General features: G+C 49.9%; 1 long non-coding RNA gene and 1 other non-coding gene across 5 annotated transcripts in view; both read right to left on the reverse strand.

The window, feature by feature from the left end:
• LOC121824889 (uncharacterized) overlaps positions 1–10,215 on the reverse strand; it is a 29,174-nt gene extending 18,959 nt beyond the window's left edge. For 3 of the 4 annotated variants that reach the window (XR_013046883.1, XR_013046885.1, XR_013046884.1), the window contains exons 1-3: positions 10,055–10,215; positions 8,331–8,383; positions 1,893–1,949 (exon numbers count right to left, since the gene is read on the reverse strand). This is a non-coding gene — a long non-coding RNA (uncharacterized LOC121824889). The remainder of the gene's footprint in view (positions 1–1,892; positions 1,950–8,330; positions 8,384–10,054) is intronic. The other variant, XR_006066890.2, reaches the window with a different exon arrangement.
• A 3,178-nt stretch (positions 10,216–13,393) lies between these two features.
• On the reverse strand, positions 13,394–13,467 carry Trnaa-agc (transfer RNA alanine (anticodon AGC)). Its single transcript has one exon. It is a non-coding gene; the product is annotated as a tRNA-Ala (tRNA).
• Positions 13,468–14,719: the final 1,252 nt, after the last annotated feature.

Genomic DNA, 14,719 nt, shown 5'->3' on the forward strand with positions numbered 1-14,719 from the left:
GTGTCTCCTGCCTCAGGGCAGTCATGAAAGAACCAAGCTCAGGCCTCAGCATGTATCCCAGGTTAACCTCCAGTTGAGGAGTCTCCTGCTTTGGACTCTTGAGTGTTGGGATAACAGGTGTGTGCCACCATCCTTGGCTGGGTTCCATTTACCTTACAGGAAAGGCCGTCAGACTCTCCTGAGGTGACCAGTTAAGGAAGTACTTTGAAAAGTTAAACACTGGGGCTTGGGTTATAGGTCTGTGGTAGATTGTTTTCTAAGCCTACTCAAGGCTCTGAGGACTGGGGTGGGGGAAAAGGTAGAAAAAAAGACAGACAGACAGACAGACAATCAGGTGAGCCTGGGGATGTGCCTCAGTTGGTAGAGTACTTGCCTAGAATGCTCAAAGCTCCAGGTTCCATGCCCGCATTGAGTATGCTGGCACATCCCTGTACTCCAAGCTCTGGAGGCACAGAGGCAGGAGGATGAAAATTCCAAGGTTAGGTCTGGAGAGATGGTTCAGAGGTTGAGAGCACTGAATGCTTTTGCTGCATCTGCAGAGGACCTGGTTCAGTTCTCAGCACCCACATCGGGCACACAGTTTAGCACCACCTGAAACTCCAAGTCCACAGACTACAGAAGCGTCTTCTTCTGGACTCCATGAACACTGCGCAAGCGTACAAATCCACATAAATGAAAACAAATAAAACATTTTTAAAAAATCCAAGGTCAGCCGGGCGGCGGTGGCGCATGCCTTTAGTCCCAGCACTCGGGAAGCAGAGCCAGGCGGATCTCTGTGAGTTCGAGGCCAGCCTGGTCTCCAAAGCGAGTTCCAGAAACGGCGCAAAACTGCACAGAGAAACCCTATCTCGGAAAAAAAAAAAAAAAAAAAATAAATCCAAGGTCACCCTCAGCCTCAAGCTTCATAGGGAGCTCAAGGTTAACCTGAGCTACAGAGAACCCGTCTCAAAAACAATAGCAACCGGGACTGGAGCGATGGCTCAGCAGTTAGGAGCATTGGCTGTTCTTCCAGAAAACTCAGGTTCAATCCCCAGCACCCACATGGCAGCTCACAATCATCTGTAACTACAGCGCCAGGGGATCTGAGGCATTCTGGCCTCCTTGGACAGGCACTCACATGGTACATATGCATACACTGCAGGCAAAACACTCACACACCGAAAATGAAAATAAAATTAAACAACAACCAGGTGTTGCGATGTATGCCTTTAATCTTAGTCTACACAGTGAGACCCTGTCTGAAATAAACACACCACACCACAGACACACACACACAGGAGGATTGTTACAAGGCAGCCAAGACTACAAAACAACAACAACATCAACAAAAAACCCAAGAAAGTGACTAATTAAATTAATTCATTTTAAAGCTGTAAGAACGGAGGAGACTGCGTCAGCAGGGAGAGGGGAGGGTAGACCGTGCCATAAACGGTTCTTTCTGTTTTGCAGTGGGACTTAGAGGAAAGAGAGCCTCCACTTGTGTCTGGCACCACCTCAGACACCGTGCCCAGGAGGCTGAGCACGCTCTCCAGCCCATGAGCCCCATCCCCAGGGCCCCGTGTGTGCGTACATCTCACTTTCCACGGAGTGATTATTTTCTGCCTCATGTTATAGCTGAGAAATCAGAAGCAAGGACCGATAAATAACAAGTGGCCTCTGTTCCTGCAGCTGGGATTCAGAGCATGATGGGCAGGGACGACAGCAGGTCCCCTCACCTGACTTCTCTGGAAGGCCTGGGAGTGCTAGAGCAGCTGGCAGCTGAGGAATGCCTCCCGGACACTTTGGGGAGCAGAGAGCTCCACTTCTTATTAGCCCTGTGACCCAGGCCAGTCACATGAATGAGAGCCTCAGCCTTCAGCTGCAAAGCCTTGATAATAAACTTCTCCACCTACCTCAGGGGTGATGTGAGGGTTCCGAGAAATCGGGGACATTGCAGTGCTTGGAATCCGCTGCAAAGGGGAACAGAAAGAGACAAGGGCGATTTCTTTGCAGAAGCAAGTAGTGGAGTTCTGTCTGCCGTGGCTTCTCGGGTCCTCAGCCTGTTTTAAAGTCATGTGGTGTCAGGGGTCAGCACCTGGCCCTCTGGGGCCCCATACCACTTATGGCTCCTCTTTGGGTTTCTTTAAATATATATATATATATATATATATATATATATATATATATATATATTTATGTCTGTGTATGATTGTTTTGCCTGCATGTATACTGTGTACCACATGAGTGCCTGGTGCCCACAGAGGTCAGAGGAGGGCCTCAGATCCCCTGGAACTCAAAGTGACAGGAGGTTGTGAGCTGCCATGTTGCCATGTGGTGCTGGGAATCGAACCCAGGCTCTCTGCCAGTGCAGCAAGTGCCCTCAATCTCAGACCATCTCTCCAGCAACATTTCCTCACCACCACCCCCGCCCTGCTCCCCTCTTTTTTTTTTTTTTTTTCAACAGGGACACACTATGTAGCCCTGGCTAGCTAGAAACTAGCTGGCCTCAAACTCACAAAGATCCACCTGCTTCTGTCTCCAGAGTGTTGGGATCAAAGGCCTGTGCCCATGGCGTCTCATTCTTGTTTGTTTTTTTGTTTCCTGTTGTTTTTTTAAGACAGAATATCTTGTATCCCAGAATGGCCTTGAATTCCTGATCCGGCCTCCACCTTTCAAGCTGGAGGACTGCACAGGTATACCATAACGTGAACACACACACACACACACACACACACACACACACACACACACACACGTACACCATAACATGAACACACACACACACACACACACACACGTACACCATAACATGAACACACACACACACACACACACACGTACACCATAACATGAACACACACACACACACACACACACACACACACACACACACACACACACACACAGTTTCGGTACAGAGGCATAAGAGAGTGTCCACATCCAGCCTACACCTGCTTAGGCATTCCCAAGCCAAGGTTTTCCACCTTGGCTTAAGGGGAGGGCTACCCCTGAACCTTAGCTAGGCTCCTTTGTCCTGTCTGTCATAAAACAAACAGGCTTTCAGCTACTTGGGCAGGGTTTAACTAGCGATCAGCCCTGCAGATAAGTGGATCACACGCTCAACAAGCTCCCAGGGGAATAATTTGTACCGGAGAGCACTTTATAATTTATATTTTTGAAGCTACAGTCTGGGAGTTATCTTCCCAGTGACAAGAGACAGTCTCCCCCGAGCTCCACCTCCCCCCTCCTGTCCAGGCTGGAGATAATTGAGAGGCAGAAAGCATCATCAGGAGACAGAGCCGCCCGTGGGTCTGAAATCTCAGGCGCATGTATGAACGGCTCACTCCAGGACTGGGAAACTCAGGGCAGGATCTCTGGCCATCCATTTCTCTGTACGGCCCCCATTTACAGCTCTGTGTACCACCACTTCCTTCACGCGAAGGAGACTGGGAGGAGGAGAATTCAGTGGTGTGCCGAGCTTCCGGGAGGTCAGGGCGAGCATGGCTGTGGCTGCACCATGGGTCCACTTGTTTGGTTCTCTTCCGCTGTGACCTTTCCTTCTGAAAGTTCATTGGCTGTCGCCTCCCTGTGCTGTATTCAACTCAGTCCAAGTGGGCTATATTTCCAGACCCCGCGTCGAGGGACAAGGTTTGAGGCTGGAGGATAGCTCAGCTGGTGGAATGCTCTCCTGGGATACACAAAGCCCTACGTTCTCAGCTCCCCACAAACTGGGCCTAGAGTGCACCCCTGACAATCCCAGCAGCATTTGGGAGTGGAGGCAGGATGACCAGAAGTTCAAGGCCATCCTTGACGACATAGCAAGTTCAAGGTTAGCCTGGGTTACAGGAGACCATTATCAAAAAAAAAAAAAAAAAAAAAAAAAATAGAGGGAGAGAGACGGGTGCTTGGGCTGGTGGGGTGTAGCTCTATGGTAAAACATCTGCCTAGCATGCAGGAAGCTCCCAGGTTCAACCCCCAACACATGAAGGAAAATAAAAACAAACACAACCTTAGATGCTCACCTTGGGGCCTGAACGCTAAGCCTAAAGACCCACATGGTAGAAAGAGAGAACTGACTCTCACAAGTTTTTTTCCGACCTACACATGGGCACATGTGCTCACACGTGCACACACACACACACACACACACACACACACACACACACACACACACAATGTAATAAAAAAAAGTAGAAAACAAAATGTTCGATGGGACATTTAACCCCTAGAATCCATCTCCCCGAAGGACCTGTGCATTTTGGGATTTAAACTATTCTCTTAGTGCGCTTTCTTAAGCCGTTTGTCAGTTTACGGTTTTGGGACATCAGGAGACATTTCAGTTAACTTGCTAGGTGTGGTGGCTCATGCCTGTCGCCCAGCACTTAGGGGATTGAGGCAGCAGGATCATTGTGAATTTCTGGCAGACTCGGCCAACTGAGTCCCAGGCCAGGCTGGGCTATAGTGTGAAAATCTGAAAGGAAAATAGTAATAATAATAATAATAATAATAATAATAATAATAATAATAAATTAAAAAATAAACAAATACAATCCAGCCAGATGTGGTGCTGAATACCTGTAATAGCTGCACTAGGGTGACATAGACAGGAACATCAGGGGTTCAAGGCCAGCACTGGCTATACAACATCCTGTCTCACCCCTTACACATACACACACACACACACACACACACACACACACACACATACACACATACACACACACTCACACTCACACACATGCCAGAGTGAGGGACTAGTTCAATCAGTAGAGTACTGGCCTAGCACACTTCAAACCCTGGGTTCGATCCCGGCAACTACATAAAGCAGGTGTGGTGAGGACTCCTGCAACCCTCACACTAAGAGGAGGAGCCTCGAGGCTGGAGAGATGGCTCAGCAGTTAAGAGCATGCCCCCACGCCAGCAGAAGACTCAAGCTCCCAGCACCCATGTCTGGAGTGTCACAGTCACCTGTAACTCTAGCTTCTAAGGGAATCAGGTGCCTCTGACTTCTGCGGGCACCTGCGCTCATGTGCACATACCCAGATATATGTACACATAATTTAAAAATAATAAAAACAAATCCTTAGAAATTCCAGATCACTGGGTGTGGTGGTGCAGAACTTCAGTCCTGGTACCCTGGGGGTAGAGGCAGATGGATCTCTGTCACGTGTGTTTTGAGGTGCCTGTCTCAAAAACAGAACAAAACAGAGAGTTCTAAGCCATCCTCGGCTATATAGTCAATTTGAGGGTAGCCTGGGCTACAGGAGACTCTGCCTAAGCGGACTTTCCAGTTAATTAATCCCCACCCACCCCTTTAACAATCCCCATGCTCCTATTCTGAATTTCTCCATTTCCTTCCTCCCACGCCCTCATCGTTGCTTAGAGCTCTCCCTGGCAGTGCAGAAGGCCTTCCTCTAGTTCATCCTGCTTCTCACCGAGGGTGTACCTCTCCCAAATCCCTTGTCTGGGGCTTATCTTCCTCACAGAGGGCACAGTGAGAGGCAGAGAGGTGGTCTTGCAAACACCTTAGGAGAGTAGCAGTTGATGATCACGGGATGTGTAAATTTGTCCCAATTCTGCTTTTCTGCACTGCGGTCTGGGATAAAGCACCTGGGCTCCTATCTCAGGCGAACACTCCCAGGCCAGCACTCATTGCCCCTGGTTCATCCACCCTCAACACAACCACTCCTGCACGGGTTTCCCTTTGCTGAATCATTTACTTCTACACATAAATAAATAATCCTCAGTTTCGCCCATCTTTAAAAACAAAACAAACAAACAAGCAAACAAACAAAAAAAAAAACCCCTCTCAACTGGGGATGGGAGCTTTTGACAGAAATCACCTCAATTGGAAAGAAGAGGTCAGGGGCTCAGGAAGCCTCGTGAGTCTAAAACCAGTGTAGGCTACAGGAGACCCTGGGTTTTGTTTTGCTTTATAAGTGTGTTCTCTAGAAAGTGAAACATCACAACTGCCTGTTGCTCGGCATTTTGGATCCCACTGGCAACTGGCTAAAAGGTCAGTCTCTCAGGCTCCCCCCAGGTAGCAGAATCGGACCCTCAGGTGACTCTGATGTGTTAAGCCACCTCTTACAGGTGCAATAACTGAGGGCAGAATCATAAACTAATGGGGCATGGAAAAGGGTGCGGGGTGCTGGCTTAGAAGACAGACAAGGACATCTTCCTTGTGAAGATGGACCAGTCTGGCTGTCCAGCCTGATGCTGTTAAAACTTTGAAGATGCTGGATGTAGTTAGTGGCACAGGCCTTTATTCCAGTATCGAAGAAGCAGAGGCAGTGGATCTCTGTGAGTTCAAGGCCAACAAGGACTACACAGTGAGAGCCTACTTAAAAAAAATAAAAAATAGCGGCGGCGGTGGTGGTGGTGGTGGTGCATGCCTTTAATCCCAGCACTCGGGAGGCAGAGGCAGGCAGATCTCTGTGAGTTCGAGGCCAGCCTGGTCTACAGAGTGAGTTCCAGGACAGCCAAGGCTACACAGAGAAAGTCTGTCTTGAAAAACAAAACAAACAAAGAAAAGGAAAAAGAAATGGAGCTGGAGAGACGGTCGCCTTTAAGAGTACTTGCTATTCTTGCAGAGGACCCAGGATCAGTTCCATAACCAATATGGTGGCTCAAAACCATCTATAACTCCAGTCCCAGGGGATCTATCTGACGCCTTCTTCTGGCCTCCATGGGCACCAGGCACACATGTGGTGCCCATACATACATGCTGGCAAAAGCACCCATATGCATAAAAAGAAAGCTTTGGGGTTATTTGACAGTTCTGGCAACAAGCTTCCTCCCCTCTTCCTCCATTCCCCAGCACAGGCCATGCAGTCCCCGCTGGCCTCTGGCTTGTGAGGATCCTCCTGCCTCTGCCTCCAGAATGCAAGGGTTCTGAGTATGAGCCAGGAGGTCCAGCCTGAACCCAGGCTTTCTACACAACAATCCCTTCACAGGCAGATTCTCCTGGACACAATCAGATCCTCGTGACAGGCACTCCCTCCCCCACGTTGAAAAACACAACAAGTTGGCATTCTTATTCTGATTACTACTAACTGTGATAGTCATCTTCCCATGACTGTGAGAAAACACCCAAGAAAATCAGCTCAATAAAAAGGTTCATTTTCACTAATGGTGTGGACTCTGTTGCCTATAGTGATAGAAAACATCAGGTCAGGAGTAATTGGAAGTCTGTTTGTCTCATAAAAGCCAAGAAGCAGAAAAGGAGAGGGGTCCCCAATATCCCTTCAAGGGTTCCCCATTACCTCATTCCACTAGACTTTTCTCTTTTAGCTACTTTTTGTGTGTCTAGTGGACATTATTCACGTGAGAGTGCACATGCCATGGTCTGTGTGTAGAGGTCAGAAGGCAACTTTACAGAATCTGGCTGTCTCCTTCCACCACGTGGGTCCTGGGGCTTGAACCCAGGATTGCAAGCAAACACCTTTATCTGCTGAGTCCCCTTGTCAGCCTCTAGACTTACCTATATTAAAGACTCCACCACCAGCCAGACAGGGTAGCACACACCTTCAATTCCAGCACTTGAGAGGCAGAGGCCAGCCTGGTCTATAGAGGGAGTTCCCAGGCCAGACAGGAACGGACACACACACACCACACACACACACACACACACACACACACACACACACACACACACACACACACACACACACAGCAAAGGAATATTGAATATTGTCTGGCATATTCTGTGCTATCTTTAGTTCAATCCCCGGCTGAGACAGGAGGAATGTCATGGGTTCAAAGCCAGGCTGAGACACAGTGAGTGTTAGTATTTTCACCTGCCCAGCATCCTGATGTCCTGATGTCATCTTACGTAAAAGCCCCCTTAAGAGGAAAAAAACTCCTCCCCTCCCCCCCTCGCCATGGGTAGCCCTCACCTGTTTCTCTCTCTCTTTTTTCTCTCTCTCTCTCCTTTCTCCCTCTCTCCTTTCTCCTTCTCTCCATTCTCTCTACCCTCCCCCAAACCAAACTTGTCATGTAGACTTCCTTCAGGTCTGCGGCTGCCTTGTAACTTTCCACTGCAGCAGCATCCACTGCGCTCACCCGCCCCGGGGCACCTTGGTTCAAACCTCCCAAGGCCCCTCCGGGCCATTTTACATTATTAACAGTGAGACCCTGCATTAAAAATAAAATAAATAGCTAGGCAGTGGTGGCTCACGTCTTTAATTCCAGCACTCAGGGGACAGAGGCAGGCAGATCTCTGTGAGTTCGAGGCCAGACGGGTTTACAGAGCTACTTCCAGGGCTGCCTGGGCTACACAGAGAAACCCTGTCTCGAAAAATAAAAATAAATCAATAAATAAGGATATGGGAGCTGGCAAGATGGCTCACCCGGTGAATATGAGTGTCAGCAAGCCAGATGACTTGAGTCCAGTCCCTGGAACCTACGTGGTAGAAGGAGAGAACCCACTTGTAGTTGACACATTGTGTACCCTAATAAACTTATCTGGGGCCAGAGAACAGAACAGCCACTAGTTTAGACACAGAGACCAGACAGTGGTGGCATACACCCTTAATCCTACCACTCGGGAGGCAGAGATCCATCTGGATCTCTGTGAGTTCAAGGCCACACTGGGAACAGAGCCAGGCAGCGGTGGCCCACACTTTTAATCCCAGGACTTGAGATCTCATGCCTTTGCTTGGGAAGAACACACGCCTTTAATCCCAGGAAGTGATGTCAGGAAGCAGAAAGGTATATAAGGCTGAGGACCGGGAACTAGATAGAGGCTTTTAGCAACAGTTCAACTGAGACCCTCAAGGGGGAGGACTCAGGGGCTTTCAGTCTGAGGATTCTTTGTGGAAACAGGGTCGGCTGAGGAGTTGGTGAGGTCCAATTGGCTGTGGCTTGTTTCATCCCTTTGATCTTTCAGTTTTCACCCCAATATTTGACTCTGGGTTTTCACTTAATAAGACCTTTTAAGATTCGTGTTAGCTGGGCGGTGGTGGCACACACCCTTAATCCTACCACTCTGGGAGGCAGAGCCAGGCGGATCTCTGTGAGTTCCAGGCCAGCCTGATCTACAGAGATCCAGGACAGACACCAAAACTACACAGAGAAACCCTGTCTCGAAAAACCAGGGGAAAAAAAAGAGATTCGTGTTACACCGACTCCACAAGTTACTGAAGGTAAAGAAGGAAGGGAAGGAAACATATGTTTGGTCCTACGGGAACAGGGCACTAAACACGACTATCGTTGGCCATGCAGGACAGGGGCAGGAGTGTGGACAGATGTAGAATTCTAGACTTTCACATTGGCTGGCCTTGAGAGATCCACCTGCCTCTGCCTCCTGAATGCTGGGATTAAAGGCTCGCATCCCCCTCTACCCCAGCTTGACTTTCAAACTTTTTGTGTTTTTTTGTTTGTTTGTTTGTTTTGCTTTGCTTTGTTGTTGGGGGGACAAAACTCCCCAGTTCCCCCAGTGTAGTCCAGCTGTCTTTCAACTCTCCATGCCCCTGCCTCCACCTTACGTAATTCCAGGCAAGGCGGCTCCTCTCCACGGACTTTCAGTGGAGAATTCTGTTCTGATAAAGGCACAGTGGCTGAGGAAAGTTGGAGAAAGCATAGGAATAGAGGTACTCCGGGAGGCAGACATCCTCTCCCGGTCCCCCCAGGGATGCCCCCAGCACCCCAGGGCACCCTTCCAGGGGTGGACAGGCACAAAGGTCTTGATTAGAGGCCAGCTGAAGGAGGTAGGCCCCCCCAGTGCCCAGGCCTCTTCCCAGCCACTCCCCCTTTCTCACTTTGGCGGCAAAATCCAGCCGGGTTCCCCGGTGGCCTCCCAGCCTGGCCCTTAGTCTGACTGTCTAAATGATGAACTCTGCTCGGCGGCTGCTTCCCTCCGGACCCTCCACATCCTCCTCCCAGGACCTGGGTGGTCTTTTTGCCCCAGCAAGGGCCTTCCACTTAGCATTCCCTCAGGGGTCCCGGGCATCCCGAGAGGAAGGCATTGGCTCCCCTAAAACAATATCCAGACACGACCAAGCCTCCTCCCAGCCCCCTCCCAGGGCCAAGGCATCAAATGGAGCCGAGTGGTACTGGCACCCCTGGACAGAACCTTTTGTCCGCGTTGGAAGCAAGCTGAAAAGACCAAAGGGGCTTCCATGCTGACCCCGTCACCTCTCGTTATCTCGTGCCTGCTCCCCGAGGACTCCCCGAGGCGGTCGGCCGCGTTTTCTCAGGCTCGCCGGGGTTAACGACCTCCGAGCAGCTCCTGCAGGCAGGAATGCAAGGAATGTACCTGCCCCAGTGGGGGTGGGGAGGAAATGCGTGGATAATGAGGTCAAAACCAAGCACCGCCTCCTCCTCAAAGGACTCCCGAAAGAGAGGCCATTAGATATAGTTCATTAGTTGGGGGGAGGGGGAGTGCGGGGTGGGCGGCTGCTTTTTTTAGACTGTGGCCTGAAGAGACACAAGAGGCCTTTCGCCAAGTTTGGATTCTCCCCCAGGTCATCAGAGGGCTGCGCTTTTGACTCAAGGGCAAGCAAGCTACCACGTTTCACTGGGTTCGGGCGACAAATGACATCAGGGGGCTCCAACAAGTGATTTGCAAATTGGGTGTGATAGCCGCGCTGCAGTTTAAGCCCCGGGGAGACGGGAGGACCCGGAAGAGTTGGAAGCCAACCTGGACTACATACTGGTTTCTAGGCCATCCAGGGCTACAATATGAGACCCTGTCTGGGAAGCACACTGCTCCTGTAGAGGACCTGCGTTTGGTTTCACCCACCAGTTGGGCTGTTCACACCCTGCCGGAACTCCAGCATCACAAGACTCTAACCTCCCTGAGCACCTACACACACAAACATACAATTTTAAATAATAAAAAGAGCGGGGCAGTGGTGACTCCCAGCACTCGGGAGGCAGAGCCAGGCGGATCTCTGTGAGTTCAAGGCCAGCCAGATCCAGGAAAGGCACCAAAACCACACAGAGAAACCCTGTCTTGAAAAACAAAACAAAACAAAAATCAAAATAAAATACTAATGATAGGCAGGACATGTTCGTTGACATTTTTTTTTTCTTCCCAAGACAGGATTTCTTTGTGTAGCCCTGGGCCATTCTGGAACTGTCTCTGTAGACCAAGCTGGCCTCAAACTCAGAGATCCAGCTGCCTCTGTCTCCGAGTGCTGCCAACACCAGCGGTACTGCACACACCTTTAATCCCAGCACTGGGGCGGGGGAGGCAAAAGCAGACAGATCTCTGAGAGTTTGAGGCCAGCTTGGTCTACATAGGGAGTTTCAGGACAGCCAGAGCTACATAGTAGTGATACCCTGTCTCAAAAGAAAGAAAAAAAAAAAAAAAAAAGGAAAGCTGAGTTCAATCAGCAGCACCCATGGAAAAGGGATGGGTGAGGGAGGGTCTGCACCCCAGAGCTGGGGAGATGGAAGCTTGAGGGGCCTGGGCTGTCTGGACAGCCAGTCTTAGTGAATGAGGAACACACCAGATGTGGACTTCTGGTCTCCATATGCATGCTCACACACAGGCACACACACACAGCCAGGCAGTGGTGCCACACGCCTTTAATCCCAGCACCCAGGAGACAGAGCCAGGCAGATCTCTGTGAGTTCGAGGCCAGCGTGGTCTACAAAGAGAGTTCCAGGACAGGCTCCAAAGCTACACAGAGAAACCCTGTCTCAAAAAAAATAATAATAAATTAAAAAAATAAACCAAATAAATAAATAAATAAGAGACAGACAGAGAGAGAAAGAGAATTTTAGATGGCCTTTGTCTCCGAAGGCCCCTAGATGGCCACCTCCCAAGTCCCACCCACCCATTTGCATGTCCCTCTGCCCCCGGGTGACACCTGCTCAGGAGGAATCCCAGCTCCTGGCAGGTCCCTGGATGCTAAAGACACACGGTATTAATTCTGTATTTTCAGCTGTTGTCTGGGCTCCACCTTGGTCACCTGCTAAGCCAGCTGGAGGTGCCACAGGAGCAAGATTCAGAGTGGCCAAAAGATATTTCAGTACCCAAACTCCAGATCTGAGCTTGCAGGACAGTGTCCAAGCGTTGCTCTGGGAAAAACATGGTCTAGCTTCTTAGCGATGACTACAGATGGGTGGGCGCCAAGCCGCTTTGGCTACCGGGGAAACTCACTGGAACACAGCTTTAACTGACCACTTTGAGGTTTCTGTTTGTCGTTGTGAAAGGAGCATCCATCCTGGTTCTCCCTATACGGATCCCCAACTCCAAATATTGTGAGATAAGGGTCAAATTCAAGGGGGTGTGTAATCTGTGGCTTGGAACTCACTCTGTAGACCAGGATGGCCTTGAACTTGAGATCCACCTGCCATTGCCTCCCAAGGGCTGGGATCAGGCAGGTGCCACTACGCCTGGCCTAATCTTATTTGTTTTTTAAAGTTTGTTTTTATTTATTCGTTGTATGTGTGAGTGTTTTGTCTGTATGTCTGTCCGTGCACCACGAGGGTGTCTGGTGCCTTCAGAGGGTGTGGGATCCCCTGGGACTAGAGTTTCAGAAGGTTGTTGATTGACATGTAGGTGATGGGAATGGAACCCTGGTCCTCTGGAAGAGCAGCCAATGCTCTTAACCTCTGAGCCATCTCTCCAGCACTGGGCCTAGCTTCTTAAACTGTGAGTCGTGCTACCATGTGGGTTTGGGAACTGAATGGGTGTGTATGTGTGTCATGAAAAGTCAGGCAACGGCCAGAGATTTCTGAAGGCACAGCCAGCAAAAAGCACACTAAGGGGTTGATCCCAGGTGTTCCTGGTGTCACTCATCCACCTTCCCTCGGTTTGGGGACTGTCCCACCGTGGCCAGGCCTGCCTGAAACCCCTCAGCTTGGGACCCATGCAGTCTCGTGCTGTAAACTGCTGGGTTTGACTGTACCGACTTAAAGGTCTTTGTTCTAATAGAAATATAAAGGTTTAAGTCTTTCAACTGTCATTCCTCAATGCGTGTATAAAGATTAATATATATATATATATATATAAACTAGATTATATTAGAATGTTCTGCTTATTTATTTATTTGTTTGGGTTTTCTTGTTGTGTTTTGTTTTGAGTCAGGGTTTCTCTGTATAATGGCCCTGGGGGTCCTGGAACTCGCGCTTTATAGACCAGACTGACCTCCAGCTCACAGAGCTCTGCCACTGAGCTGGTCCGAATGCTGGAGAGAAGTCTCAGCAGTTGAGAACACTGGCTGGCTGTTCTTTCAGAGGACCCAGGTTCAGTTTCTAGTACCCACATGGAGGCTCATAACCATCGATAATTTCACTTCTAGGGGCTCCATATCTATCAATGAAAAATATGTTTGTATAACTTTGATCTCACTATTGTATCCTTTTTAATTTTTTCCTTTTTAATTTTTTGTTATATTTCTGTAATATATGTACAATATATGTAGTATATTGGAGCAGAGGGTCTATTTATTTATTTATTTTTGGAGCTGAGGATCGAACCCAGGGCCTTGTGCTTGCTAGGCAAGCGCTCTACCACTGAGCTAAAATCCCCAACCCCTTCTTTATTTTTATCTTGAGACAGGGACTCCCATTGCACCTTTGGCTGGTTTGGAGCTCACTGTAGAGCCAGCCCCAGGCTGGCCTCCAACCTCGGATGACAGGCATATACCAGCATACTAGAGTTGCTCATGTAAAGTCAAACCTAGGGACAGGATGAACCGCAAATAAAGACAAGAAGAGACAGACTGCTAGGGGAAGCCTGTGACTCCCGGGCGCCATCCAATGGGACCGGCTCCATCTGGGCAGGCCGTCCAGAAGCTGTCAGCTCTCAGGGATAATGAAGGCCAGCCGCCGCACCTTACATGGCCATCCAGGCAGCCAGCCGCCGGAATCCCAGGGATTACACAGCCTCTGGAGGGCTTGGAACAAGCTCGGGTCACCTGCTGCAGCCACAAGTGTGTGCCTGGGCTTCTGCGGCTTCTGTCTTGTGACTGAGGAATTTTGAAATGGAAGCGCTGAGCTCACAAAGAAGAAAATGTCTCCTTGATGTCACACAGTTGCTGCCACTCCATCCAAGGTTGCTAAAGACCTGGGAAGGGAAGTCCAGGCCTCCAGCCCTGCTGCCGCCGCCGGGACAACCGGGCCTCCCCTCCCAGCAGGCCAGGAGATATGAACACTTCTAGAATGGTCCCCGCACCACTGAGTGCCTCCAGCCCTCCCTTCACACATACTAGCCAGCTAGAGTCTGAGGGGTGCCCCCATCCCCGTCCTAACCCTTCCTGGGATCACTTCAGGGCTAAAACCAAATCACAAGCAGGTCCTTTTCAACGTTAATGAGTCCAGGCTGTGCAAACTGAAGCCTGGAATCGCACTGCCTGCCGCCGGAGCCCGCCTGGGTCTGCTCTGCTCTTTCTGCCCGCCCCGTAGCCCAGGAAGGGAAGAACTCAAGAATACAGATAGGTGTGTCTATGAATGAAGATCTAGAATTCTAGACCACCTAGGGTCCTTCGGAACCTCATCCAAACAAAATTTATAATATGGCCCTGGGTGTTCAATGGGAAACTCTGACGCAGGGAAGACCTGGGAGGCAGTGAGTGTTCGGTAAGTACCAGCCTGGAGCCCAGGGTTGTAATGCATGCCTGTATTCCCAGAAATTAGGAAGTAGAGGCAGAAGGATCAAAAGATGGCCTAGCCTGCAAAGGAGCTTGCTGCCAAGCCTGAGGACCCGAGTTCGATCCCTGGACCCACAGGACCCACAGGACCCACTTGTTGCAAGGAGCTAACTCCCAACTCTGATCGACACCTG

This window comes from Peromyscus maniculatus, chromosome 21, assembly GCF_049852395.1.
Source record: "Peromyscus maniculatus bairdii isolate BWxNUB_F1_BW_parent chromosome 21, HU_Pman_BW_mat_3.1, whole genome shotgun sequence".
Classification (NCBI taxonomy): Eukaryota; Metazoa; Chordata; class Mammalia; order Rodentia; family Cricetidae; genus Peromyscus; species Peromyscus maniculatus.